Source organism: Mustela putorius, unplaced genomic scaffold (genome assembly GCF_011764305.1).
Source record: "Mustela putorius furo isolate JIRA1106 unplaced genomic scaffold, ASM1176430v1.1 tig00000281_pilon_pilon_pilon, whole genome shotgun sequence".
Lineage (NCBI taxonomy): Eukaryota > Metazoa > Chordata > Mammalia > Carnivora > Mustelidae > Mustela > Mustela putorius.
In genome coordinates, this window is record NW_025421343.1 from 5,584,973 (window position 1) to 5,612,789 (window position 27,817).

Here is a 27,817-nt window from a genome sequence, read left to right on the forward strand (position 1 = left end):
AAGTCCTCAGTTTTCCAGGATCTGAGTAGGATTACTACAGCTTAAGAACCCGGCTTAGAAAATGATTGCTTCCAAAACCTTGCTCTTATTGATAATCTTCTCAAGAATGTGCTTGCTGACATTTCCCTGCTTTAAATATCTACATGATATTTATTGGGTCTATTGGGTCAAAGAAATGAAAATTTTAATGTTTTGATACACAGTCAAATTGCCCTCCAGGAAGTGTATACCAGTTTTCTCATTCACCAGTAATGCTCTTGGCAACATTTTTAGAGGCACTCTGAAGGGTTTCATTTTCTAGAGCATGAATTTTATGAACATCTACTGGTAGATCACTAGTAATTCTGAAAATATGACAAGCCTTAACAACCAATTGACATGAATTTAAATTATCCTGGTTTTCATTGTTGTAAGTTCCTGTTAAATCATAAAAAAAGTCTCACTGGCACTCTCAACAGAATCTTGAGCCAAGGTAGGATCTCCTCTTGAATAGAGCTGTGTCTGGGATAAGAGAGTACTGGCCTTGCTTCATTGAGCATATCACATTGGAACTGAATGTGCATAGCTCAGCAACACAGAGCATGAGGTATCATTATTAACAATTTTGTCAGTTTTATTGCCTAAACATTTTTTGGATCTCTCTCTCCATTGTCCCTGTGGCATGCATTTAGGTTACCACCTCTTAACTGCACCGCTAAGGTCGGTTTTATAACTCATTCTGAATGTATTTTTTCCTTTCAGATTTGTTTTCAGTCCTGAAGCTAGGGTGATATTTAAAAAAATGTAAATCTGATTGTGTCAACCATTTGCTTAACGAAAACCTTCCATGGCATCTCATTATTCTTTAAAGAAAAGAATCTTAACACTACCTTTACAACTGCATGGGATCCGATATCCAAGTATTTCTGCAGCCTCATCTGGTTCTCTCTCCATCCTTCCTCTCTGCATTTCAGTCACATAGAAAGTTTGATATCCCAAATCTGCCATATTTACTTCTTCTTTTTTTTTAAATTTTATTTATTTATTTGACAGACAGAGATCACAAGTAGGCAGAGAGGCAGGCAGAGAGAGAGAGAGAGAGAGAGAGGAGGAAGCAGGCTCCCAGCAGAGCAGAGAGCCCGATGTGAGGCTCGATCCCAGGACCCTGGGATCATGACCTGAGCCGAAGGCAGAGGCTTTAACCCACTGAGCCACCGAGGCGCCCTCCATATTTACTTCTTTGTCAGGGTATTTGCACATGCAGTTTCCTTTTCCCAATATACCTTTCTTCCCTGTTTGCCTCATAGTCTGTTCCTTACATCCCTTAGCTATCATCCCAAATATCATTTAAAAGTTTCCTTGATTCCCAGACTATATCAAACACTTCCCATGTGTTCTTTCAAAACACCCCACCTTTTTTCCTGTAGCACCTACTGCAGTTTGGATTTACGTATTTGTGTGATGATTTGGTGCCTTTCTATCTGTACTATGAGGCCATAAGCTTTATGGGATGAGAAGATGTGTCTGTTTATTATTAGATCTCAGGGTCCCCGAAATTTCTGTAACTTAGTAGATACTCAGTAAATATATATGAAGTAATTGAATGGGAGACTTCAGAAGATCGGCTTCCAAAGGAAAAGACCACAAGAGTGATAGGATGTTATGTAACAGAAAAATTTGAGACCAACTTGCAGATAGGTGCTTCCTAACCAAGAGTGATTTTGCCCTGCCCAGGATATCTGGCAATGTTCAGAGACATTATTGGTTGTTGTAGCTGGGGGGTAATACTGGTATCTAGTGGATACAGGACAGAATGCTGTCCCTTTAATGTACTGGACAGCTAAGGTTGAGTAACCCTGCTTCAGATTGAATGCTCTTTGAAAGACAGAAAGTTCACCCAGAACAGTTGTAGAAGACATCTGTAGGTTGATCTTGGTTATTAAAGTCTTTAGTTTGGCTAATTCAATCTGTATGTATTTAGCATTGAGACATTTATAGAAATATGCAGGGGTGAAATTCAAATTATTCAACAATCAGTATAGCAGGGAGAGTGACTAATGAGAATGGATGTTGGTTGTTCAGATAAAAAAATCAAAACAAGGAGTCAATACAAGCAGAATATCAGCCCTGGTTATAAACTGTATGCCATTTTGTAGTTTTTTAGAATGTTAAAAACCTCAAGGCCTTTAATTGTAAAATAAAACTAAACAAAGTGCTTTGTTAATAGCAACTTAGTGAGAGTCTAAGTTACATGCCAAGAATCATTTTGTCACTTTTTTTGGTCTTGCTTGTTCATGCTTATCTCATGGTGACTCTGTGAGTGGTTCAAGTTTACACCCTAAGTTATGTTTCCATGGTTTAAGCAGAGATTATATACATATTTCTGAGGATAATGCCTTTCACCCTAAATAGTGAATTCTAGCCAGATCACAATATCCATCTTTCTTAGGAGACAGAATATCTTGCAACTCAAGAATGATTATGATAGGTGAATAGATGTAGGCAACTAAAGAAAAGGAATATGGAGAGACAAAAAAATTGACAATAGAGAAGCCCTTTTGATTATAGAAAACAGCAGGAAATGATAATATTTTCAATCAACTGGTGCAGGACAGGGACATCAAAGAATGTAGAGCTACCAATAGGAATCGTACTGAACTTGAGTCCAGAATAAGGATTGTCTCAAAATGTAGACAGAAAAAAAGGATATGGTACATTTCAGACAAAAATGTAAGAATGGCATGAAGATGACAGCCGGGTCAGGGTGACACAGAAAGATGAACTACACATGGGAAAGTAGAGGCTAAAGAGAAGAGGGTAAAACATGGTTGACTCTTGCCCCTGTTTGTTTGGAATTTGTTAGTTGACTCCATGGGTTTGCCTTGGCTGCCCCAGGATCACTGAATGAAGGGATTGGGCTCCGTTCATTTAACTGAGCTCCCTTCTGTAGGAGCTCGATTCTGAGAGCCTCACGGCTAAATGGTGAAATCCCCACTTACATGGAAACTGTACGGGAGCAAATGGAACAATTTAAGTTTACACCTAAGAAATCACATCATCCTTACCTTCTAATTTTCATTTCTTTTAATGATAACACATAAACGTATTATAAAAACAAAAGGGAAAAAATCAGAGCAACAAATATCATTCACCTGCCTAGCCTCCTTATCTCTGAGTTCATCACCTCAGACATAAGCACATTTCACTTTTCAGCTCTTTCTCTTCTCATACTAAGTCCATATTACTATTTAGAACTAATATTAAGTCCATATTAAGTCCATTTTACTATTTGTCTGTTTATAGATTCCTGTTTCTTAACTCTTCTATTTTAAGCATTACCTATACTTCTTACTTTGGAAGATAAAGTTTTGTCTCTTACCTTACTCTACCTCCCAATTTCATTACTTCACAGTTTTTGGTTAAATTCATATTCAATGTGTAGATTGTTATTAATAAGTAAATATTATTTATGGCTGAACCTAATATTGTTATTTAGCATGTTGTTATAATCATCATTTGCTTTTTATATAATTCATTTTTTTGTTTTTTTTTTTTTAAAGATTTTATTTATTTATTTGACAGAGAGAGATCACAAGTAGGCAGAGAGGCAGGCAGAGAGAGAGGGGGAAGCAGGCTCCCTGCTGAGCAGAGAGCCCGAGGTGGGGCTCGATCCCAGGACCCTGGGATCATGACCTGAGCTGAAAGCAAAGGCCTTAACCCACTGAGCCACCCAGGCACCCCTATAATTTGTTTTTTAAAAATTTTATTTGAGTATAATTGACACACAATGTTACATTAGTTTCAGGCATACAGCATAGTGATTCACTTCTCTATACTTGATGCAACCAGCGACCACAAGCGTAGCAACCGTCTGTCACCATGTAACATTGTTACCACACCTTTGACTATATTCCCTCTGCTGTGCCTTATATTCCCCGACTTACTCGTTCTGTAACTAGAAGTCTGTAACTTCTACTCCCTTTAGCCCATCTTTTCCATATCCTCACACCCCTCTTGTGGCTGCTATCAGATTGTTCTTTGTATTTATAAGTCTGGTTCTGCTTCTTGTTTGTTTATTCATTGTTGTTGCTGTTTTCTTGTTTTTGTTTTTGTTTTAGATTCCACTTTTGAGTGAAATCCTATGTTATTTGTCTTTCTCAGCAGCTTTATCTTATTTAGAATAATACTCTCGTTCCTCTCTACGTTCATCCATGTTGTCGCAAATGGCACAACGTCAGCCTTTTTTATGGCTGTGAAATATTTGTGTGTGTGTGTGTGTGGGTGTATCACCTCTTCCTTATCTATTTGTCTAAAATAAAACCTTAGGCTTTTTTGATTACCTAATAGTGATGTTATTTTTTACTTATTTATTTTGAGTCTTCAGCTAAACTAAGGCTGTGTGAAAATATATAATAAGTAAATATATGCATGTGTGTGTATATATAGATATACATGGGTAAGTATATATGTATCAGTGTATATGTGTATATATATTTTATATATGTAATTTTCTATGTTGTCAGCCTGTCATATAGTATTAATAGATTCCATTTTTCCCCTGAAGACAACTGTTTTGTACTGCCTAACTTGTGCTCCGCTCTGGGTTTATTTCTCCTTAGGCCCTCTCCTGGGATCTCCATCGCAGTCATTTTTACATAACTTGCACCCTTCCATTGCATTTGGTCCATTCCTGAATCCCATCCTTCATTTACTCTTCTGATTTGTTGGACCACATAGTCTAGGAGATTCCTGAGAGTGGATGTGTAAGAAATGGGTTTTTGGGAATTTGCTTTTCTGCAAAGGACTTTATTGTGTCACTACAAATGAATGATAATTTGACTTTACATAGAATTTTAGGTTGAATGTAATATTTACTTATAATTTTGAAGTCACTGTTCCATTATTCTCAAGGATCTCAAATTACTTTTGAGATGTCTGGCATCTCTTTTTACTCTTGAGGGGTCTTATGTTGAAGATTCATATTCCTTTTAGGACTTATTGTTTTTCCCAGGAGCTCTCAGATTGCATGGTGATGAACGCTTAAAAAAATAATTTTGCTGGGGGTGCCTGTGTGGCTCAGTCGTTTGTGTCTGATGCTTGATTTTGGCTAAGGTAATGATCGCAGTGTTGTGAGATTGAGCCCTGCCTCAGGCTCAGAGCTCAATGAAGAGTCCGCTTTTCCCTTTCCCTCTCCTTCTGGCCCCACCCACCCCCGGGGGAGGGGTGTGTGTGTGTGTCTCTTTCTCTCTCTCAAATAAGTGAATAAATAAAATCTTTAAAAAATAATAATTTTGCTGGACATTCAGTGGGGTTTTGACTTTGGAGACTCCTAACTATTAACTGTGGAAAACTTTAACTTTAAGAAAATTATTTTCTAGATATTTTTCTGTTCTTACTTTCTGTAAATGTCATTTTGATGTTGGATCCTGGATAGATGTCCTAGTTTTATTATTTTCCATCTCTCTGTTCTGATTTCTACGTTTTGTGATTTCTTCTTTATCTTTCAATGTTTTCATTAATGTTTCTCACTTTTCTACTATGATTTCCTTTTTCAAATAACATGTTTTTATTTAATTATTTCCTATCATTCCACTGAAACTATTAATGGTAGGATCTATGACAAAAGAAACTTATTATGCTTATTATTTATAGCTTTTCTTCTTGCTTCAGCTTTATGTCTGTTTTCTATGAGCTCCTTGCTATGTTGTTTGTTTAAATCTCTGTCTTTCGTGGTAGAAGATTTCTTAAATGTCTGGTGATTATTGACTATGAACTCACATGGAGGACTGAGGCAACTCAAAAGCCAATGGGAAGTTGTGTACACGAGTGGGCTTGTCAGTGGTGTGTTTACATGAGTGCCTCCTTCCCATGAAAAAGTGCTAAGAAAAGGACACCTACCACTCACCACTCTTCGTGGTGGGACTGGGAGGCTACTGTCCCTGGTTTGCAGGGACAGGGGACTTAAGTTCTCACTACTCCTTATAAAGCTTTTAAATCATCTTATTTTCAGTCTTCTGCCAAATCCCTCATACCAAGTGACATGAATTCATTGGGTATTTTTCGCATGGTTTCTGGTTGTCTCACCAGCACCCATCCTCTACAAGGTTAAATTTCTGCTTTCAGTTACCTACTGAGTTACCCACTTTAACATCTGCTTTCTGATTTTGTTGGTTCCCTCATCTACTGTCACTTGGTATCTCATTTTCCTTATCCTTGCACAACTAAATTTTTTGTCTGTTTGTTCTTAGTATGTCATTGAGGTTTTTTTCCCCCCACAGATAAACACCAATATTCAATCTTTCATGCTTAGCCAAAACTCAGTCTTAATTTTGTTGATTTCAAAATAAATGCACAGGTACTTCTATAATATGCTAAAGTGATGTGAAATTGAACTACATTTGAGTTACACATATTCAGTTATAATTGTTTCAGGAAATGAATTAACACCAAACAAAATGAGAGAATGAATTTAAATAGGTGATTCTGTTCACCCAACAAACACATGCTTGATGACAGGCCTCAGAAATCTTACTCAACTGGAGAAATAAGAATGTTCTCATTGCTGGAAAAAAATATGCCCATTTTGGACTTACTGAAATAATATTAGCTGTTTTCCTAGGCTATTTCTTAAGAATTAGTTTAACAAAAGCTTTTACCTTTAAACCTAATTGCAGTGCATGAAAAAGTTCTGTTGCTTGGAAGATTTAGGGGGTTTTAATAATATTCATTTGGGAGATTGCTTAATAAGGCAGTTAGTAAAATATTATAACTCTTTCATAAAACCTAGGATTTTGTTCAAGATTAAGATGAAATAAATGGAAAGAAAACAAAAAATATCTCTGATTAAAAAAACTATATAAGTGGAAGCTAAATAGCTTGCTAAACAAAGAGAAAGATAAATACCACTTTTAAGATATTTTTCATATCACCTATTTGCATTTTTGTAATCTCTCTCTCTCCCTATATGGCCCTCTTTTAGATTCGAGTAGGCTCTAGTGTGGGCTGTAATCTAGTTTACTGCTGTCCAATCTGTGATTTTTTCCTCATCAAATACCTGCATGCTGCATTAGGATGTACCAGAAGGGGAATCTAATGGAACCTTTGTGCAATAAAGAACTTACTTTTAACCATTACACATCTTGCCTCCCATGGATTTTATGAATACTTGAGATGATATGTTTTTGAAATTTCTGAAAGTCAGGAAGTTTTATTTTTAATTAAAAATATGGAAAATAAGGAATAAAAATAAAATAGGGACCCATATTTTTTTTCATACTAATAGCTGCTTTTTAAAAAATTTATTTAAATTCAATTCAGTTAACATATAGTATATTATTATTAGTTTCAGGGATAGAATTTAGTGATTCATCAGTTGCATATAACACCCAGTACTCCATTCCATCAAGTGCTCTACTTAATGCCTGTCACTCAGTTACCCTATCTCCCCATCCCCCTCCCCTCCAGCAATGCTGTGTTTCCTAGAGTTAAGAGTCTCTTATGGTTTGCCTCCCTCTCTGTTTTTATCTTATTTTATTTTTTCTTCCCTTCCCCTATGTTCATCTATTTTGTTTCTTAAATTCCACATATGAGTGAAATCATGTGTTATTTGTCTTTCCCTGACTTATTTTGCTTAATAATAAGCACAATACAGTCTAGTATTGTCCACATCATTGCAAATGGCACGATTTCATTCTTTTTGATAGCTGAGTAATATTCCATTGTGCATATATACCACATCTTTTTACCCACTCACCTGTCAAAGGACATCTCAGCTCCCTCCATAGTTTGGCTATTGTGGACATTGCTGTTCTGAACATTGGGGTGCAGGTGTCCCTTCATTTCACTACATTTGTATCTTTGGGGCAAATACATAGTAGTGCAATTGCTGGGTTTTAGGGTAGCTCTTTTTTTAACTTTTTGCAGAACATACTGTTTTCCAGAATGTCCATACCAGTTTGCATTCACACCAACAGTGTAAGAAGGTTCCCCTTTCTCAGCATCCTTGCCAACATCTGTTGTTTCCTAAGTTGTTAATTTTAGCCATTCTGACTGGTGTGAGGTGGTATCTCATTGTGGTTTGCATTGGAATTTCCCTGATGCCAAGTGATGTGGAGCATTTTTTCATGTGTCTGTGGGCCATTTGTATGTCTTTCTTTCCAGAAATGTCTGTTCATATCTTCTGCCCATCTCTTGACTGGATTTTTTTTTTGGGGGGGGTGCTCTGTTTGATAAGTTCTTTATAGATTTTTGAATACTAGCCCTTTATCTGATATGTCATTTATGAATATCTTCTCCCATTCTATAGGTCACTTTTTCATTTTGCTGATTGTTTCCTTTGCTATGCAAAAGCTCTTTATCCTGATAAAGTCCAGTAGTTCATTTTTGCTTTTGTTTTCCTTGCCTCTGGACACATGTCTAGCAAGAAGTTGCTGCAGTGGAGGTCACAGATATTACAGCCTGCGTTCTCTTCTAGGATTTTGATGGATTCCTGTCTTACATTTGGACTCACATCGAGTCTATTTTTGTGTATGGTGTGAGAATGTGGTCCAGTTTCATTCTTCTGTATGTGGCTGTCCAATTTTCCCAACACCACTTATTGAAGAGACTTTTTTTCCCCCTCATTGGATATTCTTTCCTGCTTTGTTGAGAATTAGTTGACCATAGAGTTGAGGGTCTATTTCTGGGTTCTCCCTTCTGTTCCACTGATCTGTGTGTCTGTGTTTGTGCCAGTACCCTACTGTCTTGATGATAACAGCTTTGTGATACAGCTTGAAGTCTGGAATTGTGGTGCTTCCAGCTTTTGTTTTCTTTTTCACCATTACTTTGGCTATTTGGGGTCTTTCTGGTTCCATACAAATTTTAGGATTGTTCCAGTTCTATGAAGAATGCTGGTGGTATTTTGAGAGGGATTGCACTGAATGTGTAAATTGCTTTGGGTAATGTAGGCATTTTAAATGCTTTTTGTCACATATGCATCCTTTGAATGTACACACACTCCTACATCTGGACATACACACAAATACTATGTCTTTAAAGAAATAAAACCATACTAAAGTCCCCTCTAACCAGCTTTACAGTCTAATTTCCTTTTCTCAAGATGAGCATTATCATGAGTTTTGTGTATATTTCTCTTGTCTATTTATTTTTATATTTTAACATTTATATAAATACCCATAAAACATATATATTACTGGTTTTTTATTTTAAAGTTCTCATAAATCAGCATTTGTACATTATATACAAATATACCCTTTTCTTTCTTTCTTTCTTTTTTTTTAAATCAGAATCATGCATTTAGGATTTATCCAGTTGGGGCACCTGGGTAGCTCAGTTAGTTAAGGGTCTGCCTTTGGCTTAGGTCACCATCTCAGTGTCCTGGGATCCTCCCTGCTCAGTGGGGATTCTGCTTCTCCCTCTCTCTCTGTTCCTTCCCCCTGCTTGGGCTTGCTCTCTCAAATAAATAAACAAATAAATAAAAAGCTTTATTTTAAAAAAGGATCTTTCCAGGCAGATGTATATAGGATGAATTCATCCATTTTATCTGTTGTAAAGTGCCCCTCCTATGAATATCCAAAATTATATATAATATATAATATAATATAATATAATGTAATATAGTATATTATACAGTATAATAGACAGCTATATGTATATACTATATATATATATATATATTACTTTAATGATAGGCATTTAGGCTGTTAATAAGTTTTATCACTGGAAACACAGCACAAGTGTGGCAATGAGCATCTTTGAGGACATGTAGGAGGTATTTGTCCTGGGGAACGTAACTGGAGATGGATGTTCATGGGGTTTGCCATTATTTCATTCACTCTGTAGAGTTTCTACCTTGACACACACAGGTTCCTTGCATGCCACACCTGTATTAAGGAGACTTTGTTGGTGGGCATGTAAACTGGTACAGCCACTATGAAAAAAATTATGGAGGTTTTTCAAAAAATTAAAAATATAACTACCTTATGATTCTTCAATTCCACTTCTTGATATATATCTGAGGGAAATGAAATCAGGATCCTCAAAAGATATCTGTACCTTCATGTTAATTGGAGCATTATTTGCAATAGTCAAGACATGGAAACAATTTATATATCCATCAATAGAAGAATGGGTAAAAAAAGATGTGGTATATATACATTGTGGAATATTATTCAGCCATAAAAAGAAGGAAATCCTGCTATTTAGGACAACACTAATGAAATTTGATGGACATGAAATTTGAAATTTGAGGATATTATACTGAGTCAAGTGAAATAGACAGAGAAAGACAAGTATTGTATGATCTCCCTTATAAGTGGAGTCTAAAAAAACACCTGAACTCATAGAAACAGAGAGTAGATTGGTAGTTAGCAGAGGCTATAGGGTCAGGGAAATGGGTGAAGTTAATAAAGGGTACAGACTCCCAGTTACAAGTTGCTGAACAAGTTCCAGGAGCTAATGAACAGCATGGCATACTACATTTTATACTTGAAAGTTGCTAAGAGAGTAAATATTAAAAAAAAAAAAATAAAAATAGTAACTATGTGAAGTGATGGATGTCTTAACTAAGCTTATTGTGGCAATCATTTTACAATATATACATATAAAAAATAATGATGTTGTACACCTTAAATTTATGCACTGTTATGCCAATTATATCTCAATAAAGCTGAAAAATAAATTCATTAGAAGGAATTAAAAAAAAAAAACACTTTGTACTTACCAGTTGCCCTCTTAACTGCTGCTCATCTGACAATACCAGTGTTTTTAAATCTCCCATTAACATTGCTTTCCTATCAATTTCTCATTATGTTCTTAATAGTTTTTGCTTTATTTATTTATTTTAAGATTTGATTTATTTATTAGACAGAAAGAGATAGCAAGAGAGAGAGAGAGTGAGTGCGCACACAAGCAAGGGGAACGGTAGACAGAGGGAGAAGCAGGCTTCCCGCTAAGCGGGGAACCCAATGCAGCACTCAACTGCAGGGCCCCAGGACCATGACCTGAGCCGAAGGCAAATGTTTAACCAACTGAGGCACCCAGGTGTCCGAGTTTTTACTTTAGATATTTTTATTCTGTGTCATCTGGTATGGCATCACTATGAGAATTTGGTTTTTCTCATAGAATGCATTTTAGTTTAGATGTTTCTGTATTTTTTTATTCTAATCAAAATAGTATCAAGTTTTCTCTTTATTAGTAAAGCATATTTTGTTATTGAAGTAGCTGACATACAAATGTGAGTTTTAGATATATAACATAATGATTCGACAATTGTCAGAATGGCTAGTATCTTATGAGTAAATAATGCTTTCTTGTTGGTTGGCACATCTTTGCTTATTCTTTCATTTTAACTTTCCTGAGTCACATTATAAAAGAACAGTTTTCATTGATTCTCATAAATCGATGTCTTCTTCTGAAAAAAAAAAAAAAATAAGGAAGACTGTATCTTTCACATTTGTTGCCAAACAGACACAGTCATGGCTCTTTTGATTACCTAATGCTTTTGTTATTAGCTTTATGTATATGGACTGATTATTTAATTTTTTTCCTGTAATTTGTGCATTGTCTGCTTTAAATTCTAATGATGATTTTCTTCTTATAAAATAAATGATTTTATTTATATTTTTCTAATAATACAGAAGAAGAAATAAACTGCAGTTCCCGAAGGTTCCTAAAAAAGGTGCAGTGAGGGGCACCTGGGTGGCTCAGTGGGTTAAGCCTCTGCCGTCGGCTCAGGTCTTGATCTCGGGGTCCTGGGATTGAGTCCCGCATCAGGCTCTCTGCTCTGTGGGGATCCTGCATCCTCCTCTCTCTCTGGCTACTTGTGATCTCTCTCTCTGTCAAATAAATACCTAAAATCTTAAAAAAAAAAAAAGGTGCAGTGAAGTGTACATCCTCATTCACCATTTCTCTCCATTCATTTCTCATTTTGCAAATACAATCTGGGATTTTTGTTACAATTTATTATTAATGAAGAACATTATATATCTTTTTATTAAAAATCATTTCTAACATTCATACTCTTTTTTGTATCCTTATATACCATAACTCTTTTTATTTACTTGTAAATTTGAACAGTTAATATAAGCCTGGTTAATTCTTTTATACTATACTTTCTGAACCCAGTAATTCTTTTCTTTGGTCCCTTTCTCGGATTATTGGTGAATAATTCAAGTAACAGAAATCCTTTGACAAATACATTTTCAGGATATTTAAATACCCATCAGTGCATATCTTTTTTTTTTTTTTTTTTAAGATTTATTTATTTATTTATTTGACAGACAGAAGTCACAAGTAGGCAGAGGGGCAGGCAGAGAGAGAGAGAGAGAAAGGGAAGCAAGCTCCCCACCAAGCAGAGAGACAGATATGGGGCTCAATCCCAGGACCCTGAGATCATGACCTGAGCTGAAGGCAGAGGCTTTAACCCACTGAGCCACCGAGGTGCCCCCACCCCCATCAGTGCATATCTATTGCTTTATATGTGAATGTCAATTTTTCAGCATAAAAAATTCTTAAGGTGCAATTTTCTCCCAATCATACTTCTCTTGACATTTCTTCATTTGTTTTCTGTTAACTAATGTACAATGAGAATTGTGAGGGTATCCTGATTTTCTTCCTTTATGAGTGAATTTTTAGATTGATACATATAGATGTTTTTGTCTTAAGATTTTTATCTTAAGATTTAAAGTTTTTATTTTAAGATTTCATCTTAAATATTGGCCAGTTTTTAAGGTTAAACTCAATGAAATTGATATCTTTAATTTTGGTGTCCAATTTTTAAAAAAATTGATGTATAGTTGAACACAGTGTTAGCAACTGTCATTTTATAGGTCATAAAATGACCTATAAATAGTAGCAATTTCACATAGTCCTCCTTGTATATGGCACAAAATTTTGACCCATACATTAAGATCTTCCTCTATCCCTAAGAAGTTCTAAGAAGTTACCTTTTATATCATCTTTATATATTGTTGCTTTTAGTCAGTTATTTGTAAATCAGATATATTATCTTCTGCAACAAAACCCCTCTTCTCTTTGGTTGCTATCTTTTTGGATTTTGCCCATTTCATTGACCTTTAAAGAAAAGAATACTTTTTGAAACATATACAAATTTCTGTTTCAATCACTTTCTTTGCCATTTTGTTGCTGTTGTTAATCCTTACCGGACCATTTTCATCCCGGTTTGTAGCCTTGTGATCTTCATGGAGTGTATGTTTCCTTTAATAACTGGAGTACAGAGGTAGATGCTGTCTAAATGTACTCATATTTCCTATGATAATTTACCTCAAAAATATATCCTTTTATTTCTTGTATATAGTGTTGTTGCAAAATTTTTAAACTTAAATTATTGAGTTCTTTCCCCCATTTACTCTTTCACAAATTGGGGCAGGTCTATCCTGGTCTACTCTTACTTGGCATATGAGAACATTTTTTTCTGTTAGCTGTGGGGTGGGAAAGATTTAGAATCCTTCTCCTTAGGCTGGATGCATGGATAATTCAGGTTTATACCTCTAGGTTTCCAGAAGACTGAATTTTAAGAGCAGGAAGCTAAGCAATGTCAGATTCTACCAAGGAAGCTGTCTCTTTGCAACTTTGTTTTAGTGCCTGGTAAAAATTATACAGCAGGGGTGAAAACATATCTGGTTTCTGGTTTGACTTAGCAAAGCTAGACTTTGCTCTAGGATTTGATAGCCAACTCCAGTTTTTTTCTTGCTGTCACTGTTGGCTGAGTAGAAAAATGTTCTTGCCTCATTAGAGGAATGACCCTTCATCCAATTCATCACAACGTGTTTCAGGCCAGCGTTTCAGGCCAATATGCTAGGGAGAAACTAGGTCAAAAAATATTCCTGCTGCTTACCGACTGACTTTTATTTGGGTGTTTATGCACCTGGACTCCCAGTCTTGGCAGAGACCATAGAGAAATAGCCACAAAGACTATTGACCCAAGGGAAAGGACTCTGGTTGACTGGTCTTATCTCTCCCACTGCTTATTCTTAGAGTCAGGCTCAGTCAGAGGTATTGCTTGGTCCAAAATGGCTTCCTTTAATTGTTTTCTAGGACAATGTACTGCTTTCTCCAAAAAGCAGTGGAGTATGATATGGTGTGTAGTTATTTCCTTCAGTTCTGCTTCACGTACACTATGGATGACAGAATTCCATAAAATGTATAGGGTGAGTTTGGGCCCTAGTTTCAAGTTTCAGGATGCTCTACCCTCATGCTCTACTTTTTTGTCTTTATGGGGGTGTGAGGAGAGTTAGCAGGGTCATGGAAGGTGGCATATACTAATTCCTGTACCATGTTGTTCCTGGAGCTATCTCTTTGATATTTTTGAGTTGGTGATGTTGTGGCTCTGAAGGGTGAATGATAAGCTCCTAAGCAATTTGTATTGGGAACTGTTTCCTGAAAATGGAAATTACAGTATGTGACAGATGAGACCACCTTAACCCTTGACACATAGAGATTTTTGGACACTGGGATTTTACTATGAAATAATAATTAAGTCACTGTTGTGTGCATTTTTTACAATCCATGAAATGACCATGAAATATGTCAGATTTTTCCAGGAAGTCACCATGAAATCAGCACAAAATTTCCATCAAAAATGAACCTCTGTTGAGATTAGAGATAGGATTGCTAGAGGCATTATATCCGTGCTGCTCTAATTAAATGTTTCTTGTCAGAAGGAGAAGCTTTTATTGCTTTTTTTAGAACTAATTTCATAACTGTATGGCCTGGGCATATGAGGTTTGCTTGAGATGAAATGGCAAAGACAGTCCTGTGGGGTCTTGTTGCACTTTTAGTTCAGATCTTGTGACTGTAAGTAAAGAGACCTTTAATAAACCTTCATTTAAAGGACAGAATTTGCCTTATGTATTTAAATCCAATATGACTTGTCTCTTTTTACTTCCCCCACACAATCTGTTTTATCCAATATTGGCTTCCTTTAGCATTCCCACACTCGAAAACTACTACTCCTATGGTTAGGTGTTTGCATTCCCCATTGTGAGCCAAGTCAGACACTTTGAGTTAAGAAAGGTGTAGAGTCACTGGTCTAGCCAATCATGCTAAGCAATCCACATGTCAGCCTATTCACTCATCTTTCAATTCAGCGAGAATCACAAATCCCAAACTACTTTAGTCTTGAGTGTTCAAGACTATCCAGGAGCTATTTACATTTAAGTTTTTAAAGTTATTTATATTCAAAACTTTTTAGAAAAATGTTCATTTGAAATGGATGGTAGTAACCTGTGCATGTTAATAAAAGCATCCAGTAATTTAAATTTATTTGATAATTTAAAAATTATCAATATATTCAATTTTTAGGAAAAATATTTTACAGGGGAAAATATTCACCTAGTTGTGAGGTAAAAATAAAATTATTTAAAAAATTCATGTAGAGGATATTTGTAAAACCATTTTTATACATTCTTACATGTTAATTGATAAAATCTGAGAGAATATATAGCAACATATCAACAGTGCTTTCTTTTGGGTGATTTTAATGCCTTTCTTCTTTTTATTTATCTCTATTTCCAAATTTTTTTCTATATAAACATGTGTTACCTGTGTTCCAAGTGTAAGCAGAAGAGAAAATTACATATAATACATATATTTTAAAGCATTTCTAATTTAACTTTACTTGCTGCTAGCAATTTCATATCATTTGGCTTGGCTCACTGAGCTTCTCAAATGATACCAGGCTGTTTATATTAGAGAGTACTACAAATTGGATAACCAAAAATCTCCTAGAGAGAGCTCATAAAATGACATGGTTGGATGGAAACCTGAACAGATGGGCTAACTCTACCATGTGCTGTATTAACCCTGCTGTTCTCAGACTCGTGGCCAATAACACATTGAAAAAGTATAATTCTAAAAATAAGTTGGTGAAATGGAAGATGGTTAAGCAATTTAATCTATGAGTTGGGACTTAGAGGACAGCACTTGTTGAAATGTTACACTCTTATTAAGACCATTTTTTTTATGACTATGAAAATACTTGTGCTTCAGAGGAGTTCTGGAAAGATGAACTCTAATGGGGGATGAGGGAACAGTAACCCAGCATGTTTCCAAGCAGTTTGACTGGGGTTAGTATATTACGCTGAAACAGAGTAAGTGGTGCCTCATTATGTATATGGTGATGATAAGAGAAGGGAGAGTGGAGTTGTAATTGACTAAATAAAAAGAATGGTATGATTTCCTGATCTTCTGTATGTTCCAATCACTGGTTGCCACAACCAGTGGCAAAAATATACATAGTACTGTAGAAAAAAAAAATTCTATTATCCCACTCTCCAATCATCTGCCCAAATTATATGTAGAAAAAAGAGTTTAAAGATATGAGTTGTCAGAATTTAAAATAAAACTGTAAGTAAGAATTGAAATCTACAACTTTTGGAAATACTCCTGAATAACTAGTTGGTGGTCTATTCAACATCAACAGAGACCAACAGGGTCACTTAGCAGTATAGTAACAATAGAGGAATGGCAGGAAATTTCATTTTGATCAGGAAGAAAGTATAGAGTCTCTGTTGTCAGAAAGTCTGGTTTCTTGTCATACATCTGTCATTAGGAGGATTTATAACCTTGAAAAAATATTGCTTATGTTCTATGAGATAGTGTCCCTTTGTTTAAAAAAAAATGGAACTAGACAGATGAAATTCAAAGTGCTTCCCAATGTTAAAATTCTGTAAAACAAAGTACATGTTTGAATTAGTTACTTCAAGTTGAAGTTGTCTAGAAGGAGTTCATCCGACAGAAATTGAAGTTGCGATGATATGGTATCCACAAGCCCATTTCTTAAAGACATTTTCAAATTTAATGTGTAGTTTGGTAAAATAAAGTGAGTTGGGAGGTTAGGTTAGAGAACCTCTTTTCTGAATTATAATGAAAGAATGACCTTCTTTTAGTCATACTTTGAGTTTAGTCATGGGTGAAGACCTGTGTGGGCTTCAAGTCCTAAACTCTGATTAATCATTCAGCTCTCTCCAATTCAATTTTGAGTTCCCTGCCAGAAACCATACTACCACTAAATGACTAATCTGGCATTGCTGTTGGTGAGAAACCAGTCTGGATTATCTAGAATGTATTGAAAGACTACATTATTTATTTAATCCCAAGCCAAAAGCATAAGCACAGTCACATTAGGAGAGCACAAGATGAGAAACTAATTTGGGTTTTCTTGGAAGAATTGAGTTGAAAACCAGATGTTTCTACCTTGTTCTTGGGAACTATTTTTAGATGAGCTTCCAAACATGCAGTCTATGATTCTAAAGAAATTCAAGACAGGTATTTTATCATTTTAAGGACTTAAGTGGTTACTAGAAAACTGATTGAATTGCCTAAAGAAACTCCATGGGTTGATAAATAAAAACAACACAATATATAGTAGGTAAAATATTCATTTCATCTTGTTTAAATATTAGCAGTTAATGACAAATTAAACTGTCCCATGAATCCCTGCATGAAGGAAAGATAGGAGAATGGAGAAATAACTATGAGAAATACTAGAAAATAAAATTACCATTGGAAAGAAAATTAAACTTATGTGTGTTTATTGGTATTAAAAATAAGAGATGGCATCATTGGGCATTGGATTTATACAAAAAGGGGTCATTGAAAGCTGGAGAAAGTACACTCAATGACATGGTAAGGAAGGAAATTCTGTTCTTATTACATACTTCAGTATGACAGAGAATGTCATTGATTTATAAGTTGGATTGAATCGGGGTGGTCAAAAAATGATTACTTCTCCAGGAGATGTTGGTGATGTTACTGAGAGATGAAAAGAGGTGTGCATATCACAGAAGAGGGTTTTGCTGGAAGTTATCTCTCGCAGAGAAGTGACACATCTTTCCAGAAAGGGGTAAACCAGATGCTGATAATAGAGCAATGTTAAGAACTTTCCTCAAATGATATATTTTTTAAAGATCAGAAGAAGGAAAAGCTAGTGAAATCTATTCCTGGACAATTCACAATGAAAAGATAGAAGATAGTGACTGAGGGGGGAAATCCTAAAACACTGAAAGATGAATTAACATTTGAATCCAGAATAGGCCAATAGAGTCTACAAATTGAAATCGGCAAAACGGACTGCCTGAAGGACACAGTTACGAGGAAACATCCTAGATTTAATAGGAGAACACATTTAAATCTCCAATTATGCTATTCATTTGATGACTCGAAACCACATTTTCCCCATTCTCTGTTAAACTGCAAGCTTTGAGTAAAATAATGATCTGGGTAAAATAATGATCTAGACATACCTTTATTTCAAGAAATTCATCCAACTCTTAGTTTCTTTGGCAGTAACTCTAAACATGGGACTGAGACTACTTCCTTTGACTGATAGGAATACCAGGATTAGTTTTACTCTCAAATATTTAAGGGACAGGAACATTTCTAAAATTTCTTCCATTCAACCAAGTCTGGTACTCCTGACTATTAATTATCATTTCCTGAACACTTTGTCTGCGCTAAGCACTTTGCATACAGCTGTCGAATCCTACAGTTATTTACAAATTAAATAATTAAACAGTGGAGAGGCTAGATGACTTCTTTGAGTTACACAGAAAATTCAAAGTAGAGGTTCAAATTCAGTCAGCTTGATCCTGAAGCACCTGTTTTGCCCACCTTGACTTGCTGTGTTTTCATGCCCAAGCTGTGTAAAGGATTGATGGCAGATGTGGGGGGTCCTCCCCCATCTTCTACTTAAGGTTGATTAGGGAGATGAATGCATGGGAAAGAGCAGAAACAACCCACATTTCTACTTCCAAGAGTTTTAACTGTCTTGTCCTTGAAGAGACCTGAGGTAAGATAGTGAAGCAAGTTTCGGTCCTTACTTTTCTTCTTAGGGTTTGATTTCCTCCCTCCATTCCTAGGTCTCAGTTGTCCCCAAGTGCTTGCTCTCTCCAGCTGGAAAGTGACCAGGAGTTTGGATGTTATGCTGTGAATGCAATGTATTTTCCTTTACAAAATTTCTGAACTCATAGATCATTCAAAACTCCAAAGGGGAAACTCAGGGGGAAAGGTCCTGACCTTGGAGAAGGAGTACTTTGAGGCAGAGGAATTTTCCCAGAACTCCTTAAACCCCACCACGGAGGTCATCAGTTGGGTAAATACAACACTGACTCAGTTCTTAGTACATAAAACATCTTTTTTCCACTCTTGAAAACCCTTCAAACCTTGTGAGTGTGTGTGTTTTCCCCAGAGAGCATACTCTCTATAACTTAAAAAATGTGGCAATGTTCACTTTGAAGGTATCTTCAGTTGATGAACTGACCCAGGAGAGGAGGTGGAAGCTTTTATCTTCTACATCAATTAAACTAAGAAAACGAAAGGTTTTTCAAGCAAGACAATTTCTATAGAGGTCCCTTAACAATTAAAGGATGGTGAAAGAAAGCCAATTTTAAAACACAAGTTACTTGTTCTCCATTTGTATCCTATGAAACTCCATACCTTAAAACTCCTTGCAAGCAGTCCAGTTTATATAAAGGTGTTAACAAAAACAAAATTCAAAACTGTTTAAGCCTTCACCTAAAATATTAGTTCTCATTATGAGTACCTTCTCCTTTCTGAATGACTATATTGTCTACAAATGTTTGTTTGGAATAAGTATGGATGGAATGGAGACAGATTCTGGAATTTTTTTTTTTAATTTAGCTTTTATGTTTTGATTCAGTTATAAAAGTTCATACATGTTCATGTTTCACTATCTTGCCAAGACTCTGTAATAAAAAACTGGAGGCTTAAATGCGAAACAAAGAGTACCAAGGACGAGTTACTGAAGAAAAGTATTTTCATCATCCTTTATCTCTTCAGTCTCCCTGAACCCTGCACCTGTGAGGGAGATTTTGGACAAAGTGTTTGGAGCCATTTGGGGATTTCCTCAAATCTAACATTTTGTTGGCTGTGATTTGTACCCCATTATGTGCTACAGTGCACTTTATTTCCCACATTTGGCACTTTTAGTGATAATTCCTCCAAACAGACGCAGGGAGCCATGCATGGTATTCTTTAAAGGGAACAAATAGATGAGCTAATTGTTTTAAATGTCTCCAATGAGATAAGTGGCAGGATGCTGGAATTGATCATCTAATTACCTATTTGCTGTTGCACAGAGGGGGGAAATCCAGCCATAATTAACGTTTAGGGAATGCAAAAGTTGTCATCTTAAATCAAGGTAAAATATAATAATCACATGGAGGTCTTATTATAGAAAAATACAAACAGTTTGCTAGATGGTGGGGGATTGGCTGCTTAGTTTTGTGGCTAATTGAGTCCTGGCATCTGTGGTATGGTATTACCAAAGAATTAGTCTGGAATTTCATTTTGATTTATCTGCATTTGCATTTACAGAACTTTGGGCGCCATTCCACTCGAGGTCTAGAGTGGAATGGCGATAGAGTTCTCGGTCCAGGGCCAGCCACTCATCCATTAAGCATGCCCTCTTACTTGCCAGAAAGGGGCAATGGCAAAGCACTACCTCTGACTAAGCAAGCTATGACTTTTAGTAATAAGAAAAGTATGGATATATCTTATGGGTTATACATGAGGATATATACATGAGGATATCTTCTGATATATACAAGCTTGCAGAACAGCATGCCTTCATTTCTAGTGCATGTGCTATTTATTGCATAGATAGTCATATTGTGATCCATTCAGGGGAAAGACAAAGTTGTCACAGACCAGGGAGAAGTTTAGAAGGGAAATATATATGTAAATGGTTTATTCATTTTCTTACCTTTCTTTCTTTCTTTCTTTCTTTTCTTGCTTTCTTTCTTTCGTTATTTATTTATTTATTTATTTATTTGCTATTATCCTGACAAATCTGGTGAGTCACCTGGCTAATGTGCTGGGTAAAAGTTAAGTGAGAAGGTTATTGTGATACATTTGTAATACTCATTGTTCTTTTGTCCTGGAAAGGCCTCTTTATTTCCCAGTCCATCACTGAACTATTAAAGTCGAAGCACTTTCCTTGGGCACACCTTTGCTCACCTCTGGAGTGATTTGGGTGTGGTCAGAAAAAAGTGGTGGAAGGGAAAGCTTAGAGTATCTCTGACACATGGTCTTCCATACCCAGACAAGGTTGATATTATACTTGAATGGGGACCAACGTAACCTATGATAAGTAGGGAGAACATGTAACAGAGCATCAGGATCTCAACACTTCCAAAAGCTAAAGATCTATAGATCTATTAATTCCCAAGGATAAGGGCAGTCTCAGACAAACTTGCATATATGGTCACATGGAACGGCACATTACATTAAAATTGGGAGCAATAAGAAAGAATTTATTCATCCTGCCCTGTCTTCTTTCTTGCACATAACTCCCTAGGATGAACTTGAGAATCTCCCAGAGGATGGGTGTGGTAGAATGGAGTTTGAATTTTAGAGATCTTGGGATCAAGCCATCTGTCATTCTCTTTCCACTTGAGAAAGAACTAACTTTGGATGTTTGGCATACCAAGGCTTGGAGATATAGACTAGGGAATGGAAAGGGATTGGGAAGGTAGGACTTACGTGATGGGACAAGCCTCTAGTAGTTATATTCCAACTATCAATGCAGCCATAGGACAGCTAAACTGGATCCTGTTTAGCCAGTAAGATGTGGTATTTATGGGGAAAAGTTTCTATAGACAGAGCCAGTTCATTCAGCAGCTTCATCTGTGGGAGCATCTGGCTTATGTTCTCCCAAATCCTGCAAGGTGGCAAAGCTCTCAGAATGTGGTTTTGGCTATGGCAGATGGAGTTGGGGTGCCAAATGATGAAGTTTTAGAATATAGGTAAGGTTCAGCGGGGTGGAGTCTAGAGCTGATGACCAAGAAAGAATTCTTGAGACATCTTTGGTGCAAAATGGTGGTTTATTTAAGGATAGGACAGGACCCCTGGGCAGAAAGTGCTTGTGAGGGGTGGCAGGTTATGTTGTGTAGGATGGAAAAGAAGGGAGCTTTCAGTAGAACTTTCATATGCTAAAGAGGACCTATAAGATACCAGAGGCCTTGCCATTGTCCCTTCTTAGCAAGGTATTAACATTAAGAAAGTTGATTCCTAAAGAATTAACATTAATAGTAGATTCCTAAAGAATCTATGTTCCACCCAGGAGTGGAAGTGGGGGTGGGGGAAGGTTGCAGGGTTGCAGGGTGTTAGCCTTTTGCTTTGTCCTCAGCCAGCCTTCTGTTCCCTCATCATTCCCCCCTGTACAATTTTGTCCCTTCAATCTTTAAGTTTGTTGAAGGTGGAAGGTCTCATCTTCTGTAATTTCTTCCTACTGAATAGGGGCATAGAGTTGTCCCTGCCTACTTGGGTCAACATTGGTCATTTGGGGGATGTGTAGGGAAGTTAATGAAAGATGGAGGCAGCTGAATCCAATGCTGACAGTGAAGAAGTGTCTCTGTGAGTGGTCAGAATCATCTGTTGATGTGAAGTCATTGTAGCCACAGAGTCTCCACACCAAGTAGAGAAACGCTGAAGATTAGTAAGGCTAGAAGAATGAGACGTCTAATAAAGAGATCTTTAATCATTGACCATAATTCTGCTTTAAATTGGGAACTTAACCAATCACTGAGAGAGAGGATTTTTGTAGAGGGCCAATTTGGGTATCATGTCTTTTATTAGTCCTGTGACATTTTTGTGATAATCTGGGATGTACACACAACATTCTTTTCTGATAATTGCACATGTGCCACCCTGTGCTGCAGTTAGGACATCTGAGGCCATTCTGTTTTGTAGGACTGCCTTGTGCATCTGTGTGACTTTGATATTACGTAAGGAGATGCTATTTAGTGAATCACTGAGTGCCTGTGCAATGTATTTATTAAGGGCTTCTACATGCCAAATGACATCTTTAATCCTACAGATGGAGCAAAAATAGATGTTAAGTGATCATACCATTTAAAAACAGATTGTGTCCAACTTTGCTTTAAATTGGGCAGATTAGCTGGAATAGTGATGGTTTTAGTAATGCGTCATGAATCCAGGCAAATCCTAAGGTGCAGTAACCTTTCCACCCTGAAGGAAGTCAGAGCCACAGGTTAGTTCCACAGATCCAATGGATTCCATTTGGAGCTGGCCATCTGATGCCAGGTCGCCTCACCCAATCTGTAGCAAACCAGTCAGTAGTCTGGAGTACTGTTATTTGGGAAAATGTTTCTAATGATAACCATCCTAGATGTCGTGTGTTATTTGCCCCAGTATCACATGTATGATTTCTTTGTTCCCAGCATAAAGCTGCCTTTTGACTGAGCTGCCCAATAGTGGGTGTGAGCCGCAAATATGTATCCCTAATTTTATATATGCCATCCTTGGTAGTGCGATACATAGGGTTTTGTAGCCCAGGCCCTGGCTGGTCTGGTATTCATGGGGGTTTAGGTTTATTATGAGAGCAGCAGAGTTTTAACCAGAACATCAAATTGTAAATGAGGCTGCAAATCAAGTTGAAAACATCTCTTGTGAAGTGCCTAGGAATTGGGAGAGGTAAAGATTGGGATTCATTTCTAATGCTAGGACAGACTATAAATTTCGGTTGCTATTCCAGTTCGACAGTGGGACCTGTTCATGTTTTTATAAAAATGTTGAAGATGTGGGAAAGATATGATATGCTTTGATGTTCTGCTGACATTCTAGAAAGATTGGTTTTTGCATTAACTCCAGAAATTTAATTTCTATGTTATTTACTTGTTTATTTGAGAGAGAAAGAGAGAGAGAGAGAGGGCACATGAGCAGGGGAGGGGGCAGAGGGAGAGGCAGAAGCAGCTCCCCTGCTGAGCAGGGAGCCCAACTCAGGGCTAGAGTCTAGGACCCTGAGAACATGACCTGAGCCTAAGGCAGAGGCTTAACTGACTGAGCCGTCCAGCCGCTCCTCATTTCTATCTTTTTAAAGTAGAGATAAGTACACTGAAATACAGTAAGTTTAGTGATTTTCCTAAGGAGAATAATTTGTTTGGCAAAATTACTTTAAGATGCTTTTAATAAGTTGTAAAATCAATCTCAGGTGCCAAGAAGTTATCAGAAAGTAAGCTAATGCTTTGAATATTTATTTTGTCCAACTTGGCTTCAGAAAAAAATATCAAGTTAGAGAGATTTTTGTATTTATTATGTGATCACAAATGTGGTTAAACAAGCAGAGTGGGCCCATTTGGTTAAAAATAAAATAGAGAATAAAATTCTGAAAAATAAACATTAATACTGAATAATTTTGAAATATGCTACCATGTAAAATTCATGAAGGTCACTTCTCCAAAGGTGAATATTTTAAAAATCTATAAATTAAAAAAATAATGATAACTTCTAAAATTCTACAAAGTTAACATTGAGCGATGTGGAATATTGTTCTAGGTCCGATCTATAATGCCTGACCAACAAGCAAAAAGCCCATAAAAGGACACAAAAAGCCATATAGCTGTCACTCAGTACAATTTTAAAAAAATATTTTTGAGATAAAACACTTAATATGAGATCTACATTTTTTTAAACAAATTTTTAAGTGTGTAAGACATTATTGACTTTAGGTACAATTTTTTATGGTAGATCGCTAGAACTTATTTACCTTATTTAACTAAAATTCTATGCCCATTGTTTAGTAATTCTTCATTTCTCCCTCCTCCCAGTCTTTGGCAACCACCATTCCACTCTCTAATTTTATGAACTTGACTATTTTAAATAGCTCATACAGGTGGAATCATGTAGTATTTGTCTGTGTGTGACTGGTTTATTTCACTTAGCATTATGACCACAAGCTTTAACCATGTTGTTGCTTACTATAGAATTTCCTTCTTTTTTTAGGGCCAAATAGTATTCCATTGCATGTATTTATCAAATTTTCTTTATTCATTCATCTGTCGATGGATATTTAGGTTATTTCCACATCTTGGTTAATTTGAATAATGTTGCAATGAACATGGGAATGCTAATATCTCTTTCAGATCCTGATTTTAATTCCTTTGGCTATATACACCAGAAGTGGGATTACTGGATCATATAGGGATTCTTTTTTTTTTTTTTTTAATATTTTGAGTAAATTCTATACTGTTTTTCACAGTGACTCTACCATTTTGCATTCCCACAAACAATGTAAAGGGTTCCAATTTCTCCATATCTCACCAACACTTGTTGCCTTTTTTAAGGCAAAACAATTGTTTGTTTTTTTATTTTTCTTTTATTTTTTTGTAATTTTTATTGTCTTTTTAAAAATAACTATCCTAACATATCTGAGTGATATCTCATTGTGATTTTGATTAGCATTTCCCTGATGACTTCTGACTGAGGAGTTTAATCCATTTACATTGGAAGCAATTATTGATAGAGAAGGATTTACTATTGTTATTTGGGTAGCTGTTTTGTTAGTTTTGTAGTTCATTTGTCTGTCTTTTCTTGCTGTTTTCTTTTGTATTTTGTTGATCTTTTGTACTGATATGCTTTGCTTCCTTTCTCTTTTTGTTCTGTATGATTTCTACAGGTAATAAAAAGCCTATAGGTACTAAAATGAGTTAGCTATAATTTTAGTAGGGATTTCAAACATCTGTGAATAAATGGAAGAATTGGTAAGTCCATGGGGCTACATGGGGTTTTTATGGCCAAAACAACTACATAAAGTGCTGGGACCTCCTCTCTAGGGATCAGGAAAAATTGCTCTTGAGGTCCTCAGGCTTTGAGCATTGAGAAGGTCACCTCAGATTACTGGGTATGATGAATAAGTGGGTAAATGCTTTTTAACCTTGAGATCATTATAATTAAGAATAGAAATAATGAAGGTAATTTAAAAAACCTTGTATTAATATTTTCTCTTCACCTTAGGCATGTGTTCGGTGCTTAAAATATAATGATTAAGAGTATTTTGGTATAGTAGACTGCCTACAAAACTTTTGACACCAATCTAAAATAGATATTTGAGTAGTTGACTTGGACTAGTGGTTTTACATTGAATGGTGTAGAGCACTTTTACTAACACAAATAATGTTGAACTGTTAAGAGGAATGAAGTCATTATATTTATAAGCTTAATTGGTAAGATTTCTAAAAATTACTTAAGTATTTGTGAAAGCTTTTCTTTCACAAAAGTTTTTCTTTCACAAATTGTTAGATAGACAATTGAAATACCTAAAAAAAAAGTTTGATTGTTTAACTATAAATTTAATGTAAAGGGTTTAAAGGAACATAGTTAGCTAAGTTGAAAGCCCCCTAAAAGGTGATTTTTAAAATTTAGTAGATTTCTGAAAGGAATAAAATTTTTAAGGTGTATTTTAATGTGTAAGGAAAAATTATGTTTTTTAAATTTATAACTTTATATTATTGAATCTCAATATTAGAAAAATCAAGCAGCCCGAATCTTTTTTCCCCCCTCCTGTGCATTAAAGTTATTTGGAACATACAAAAAAATTCATTTTCATAGATGAGAGAATAAACACCTTGAAAATGTATATAAAAAAGAGCAAGATAATGATGCACGAGGTGTCCCAATGATAGTTGATAGCCGAATAAATCATGCAGACGGTAAAACCGTGGGGTTGGCTGAGAGACAGTCCACTGTGTCTGAATTGTTCTGGTAAAGCTGAATTAAAATGTATTAATGATCGCCAGCCTCATTCTCATGAATTGGGTTAAAAAGATCTTTAAAATTTGCAAGATGTGGTGGTGATAGAGACAGAGGTGACGTATCAATAATGCTTTGTTTAAAAATGAGATATTCTCTAATATGAAAGTTTCTGAAAACGTTATCCTTCCTTTAATGTGAAGACGTCACTATGCTTTATTGATTTATAGTTTTGTATTTTTTGTTCGTTAAGTGTGGAAATGTGCCCCTTGACTGAACAATGTTTCTTGCTCAGTACTGAAAAATGACCTCATTCGTTTGTAAAGATTAGTCACATTTTAATGGGGACACAATTCAACGTTTGTACAAGAACTCCCGAATCTTCTCAAAGCATTATCATCACACATGGGTGAATTTCAATTACCAATGGTGCTGCTAATTCAGTGTTCTTCTTCTATTATGATCACAGATGAAGGTGAGTTTTAGATGGCCAGTGACTAAAGGCATTGAAGCAACTGATATGGTTTGCTTTCCTTTTGTATCTTTTTTGCTCTTAATTGTTGCTGCCCCTAATAAGCAAGATGTATTCTTTCAGAATCTGCTAAGCTTTGAAAACGTAAGGTCATTTCTCTAAGTGACTAAATTAATGCATCCAGATTATTTCCCGTTTGGTGCATGAGGAGGAAATAGAACCAGGGTTCGAAGTTAAATCTTAGGGAAGGGAAACAGATTTAGCTCTTTAATGGAAAGGGGAAAGCGGTAGCGGCTGCCCACAAAACAAAAAGAACTCTTGCTGGAGAAGCAGAATTTGCTGAGCACTTGGACTGGAGATGGTTTCCTTTTCCACAGGGGTAGCAGGGTGTTGGGAGAAGATGATGCTTTTAAATGTTATTGCAAACGTGGCAGGGGGAGCAGATCGAGGAAAAGCTTTAGAATCCATTAGGGTGCTCTTAAGACCTCTCACATTACTCACCTGGAAAGTTATTTCCTCAAATGTAAACAAGAGATAAAAATATCTATCTTGCACTGTGGTTGTGTAAAGTGTTGATCACAGTGCTGATACAGACCAAGAACTCAATAAAAGGATAGGATTTTGAATGTTAATGAGAGAAGTTAAAACCTGCTCAGACAAGTAAGAAGCCACAGACTCTTCCCTGAGATTCATTTTCATCATTTGTAAGTCAGGTATAATGACCCTATTCTCTGCCTTACGGTGAGGATTAAATCAAGAGAGCATATGAAAATGCCTCACGCAGAGCCTGGTTCATTACAGGCACTAAATGAAGCTCTTTCCCCCTTCATCCTCCTT

At 36.1% G+C, this 27,817-nt stretch overlaps 1 pseudogene; it reads right to left on the reverse strand.

The window, feature by feature from the left end:
* Positions 1 to 238: 238 nt before the first annotated feature.
* LOC101693984 overlaps positions 239 to 27,817 on the reverse strand; it is a 72,141-nt pseudogene continuing 44,562 nt past the window's right edge.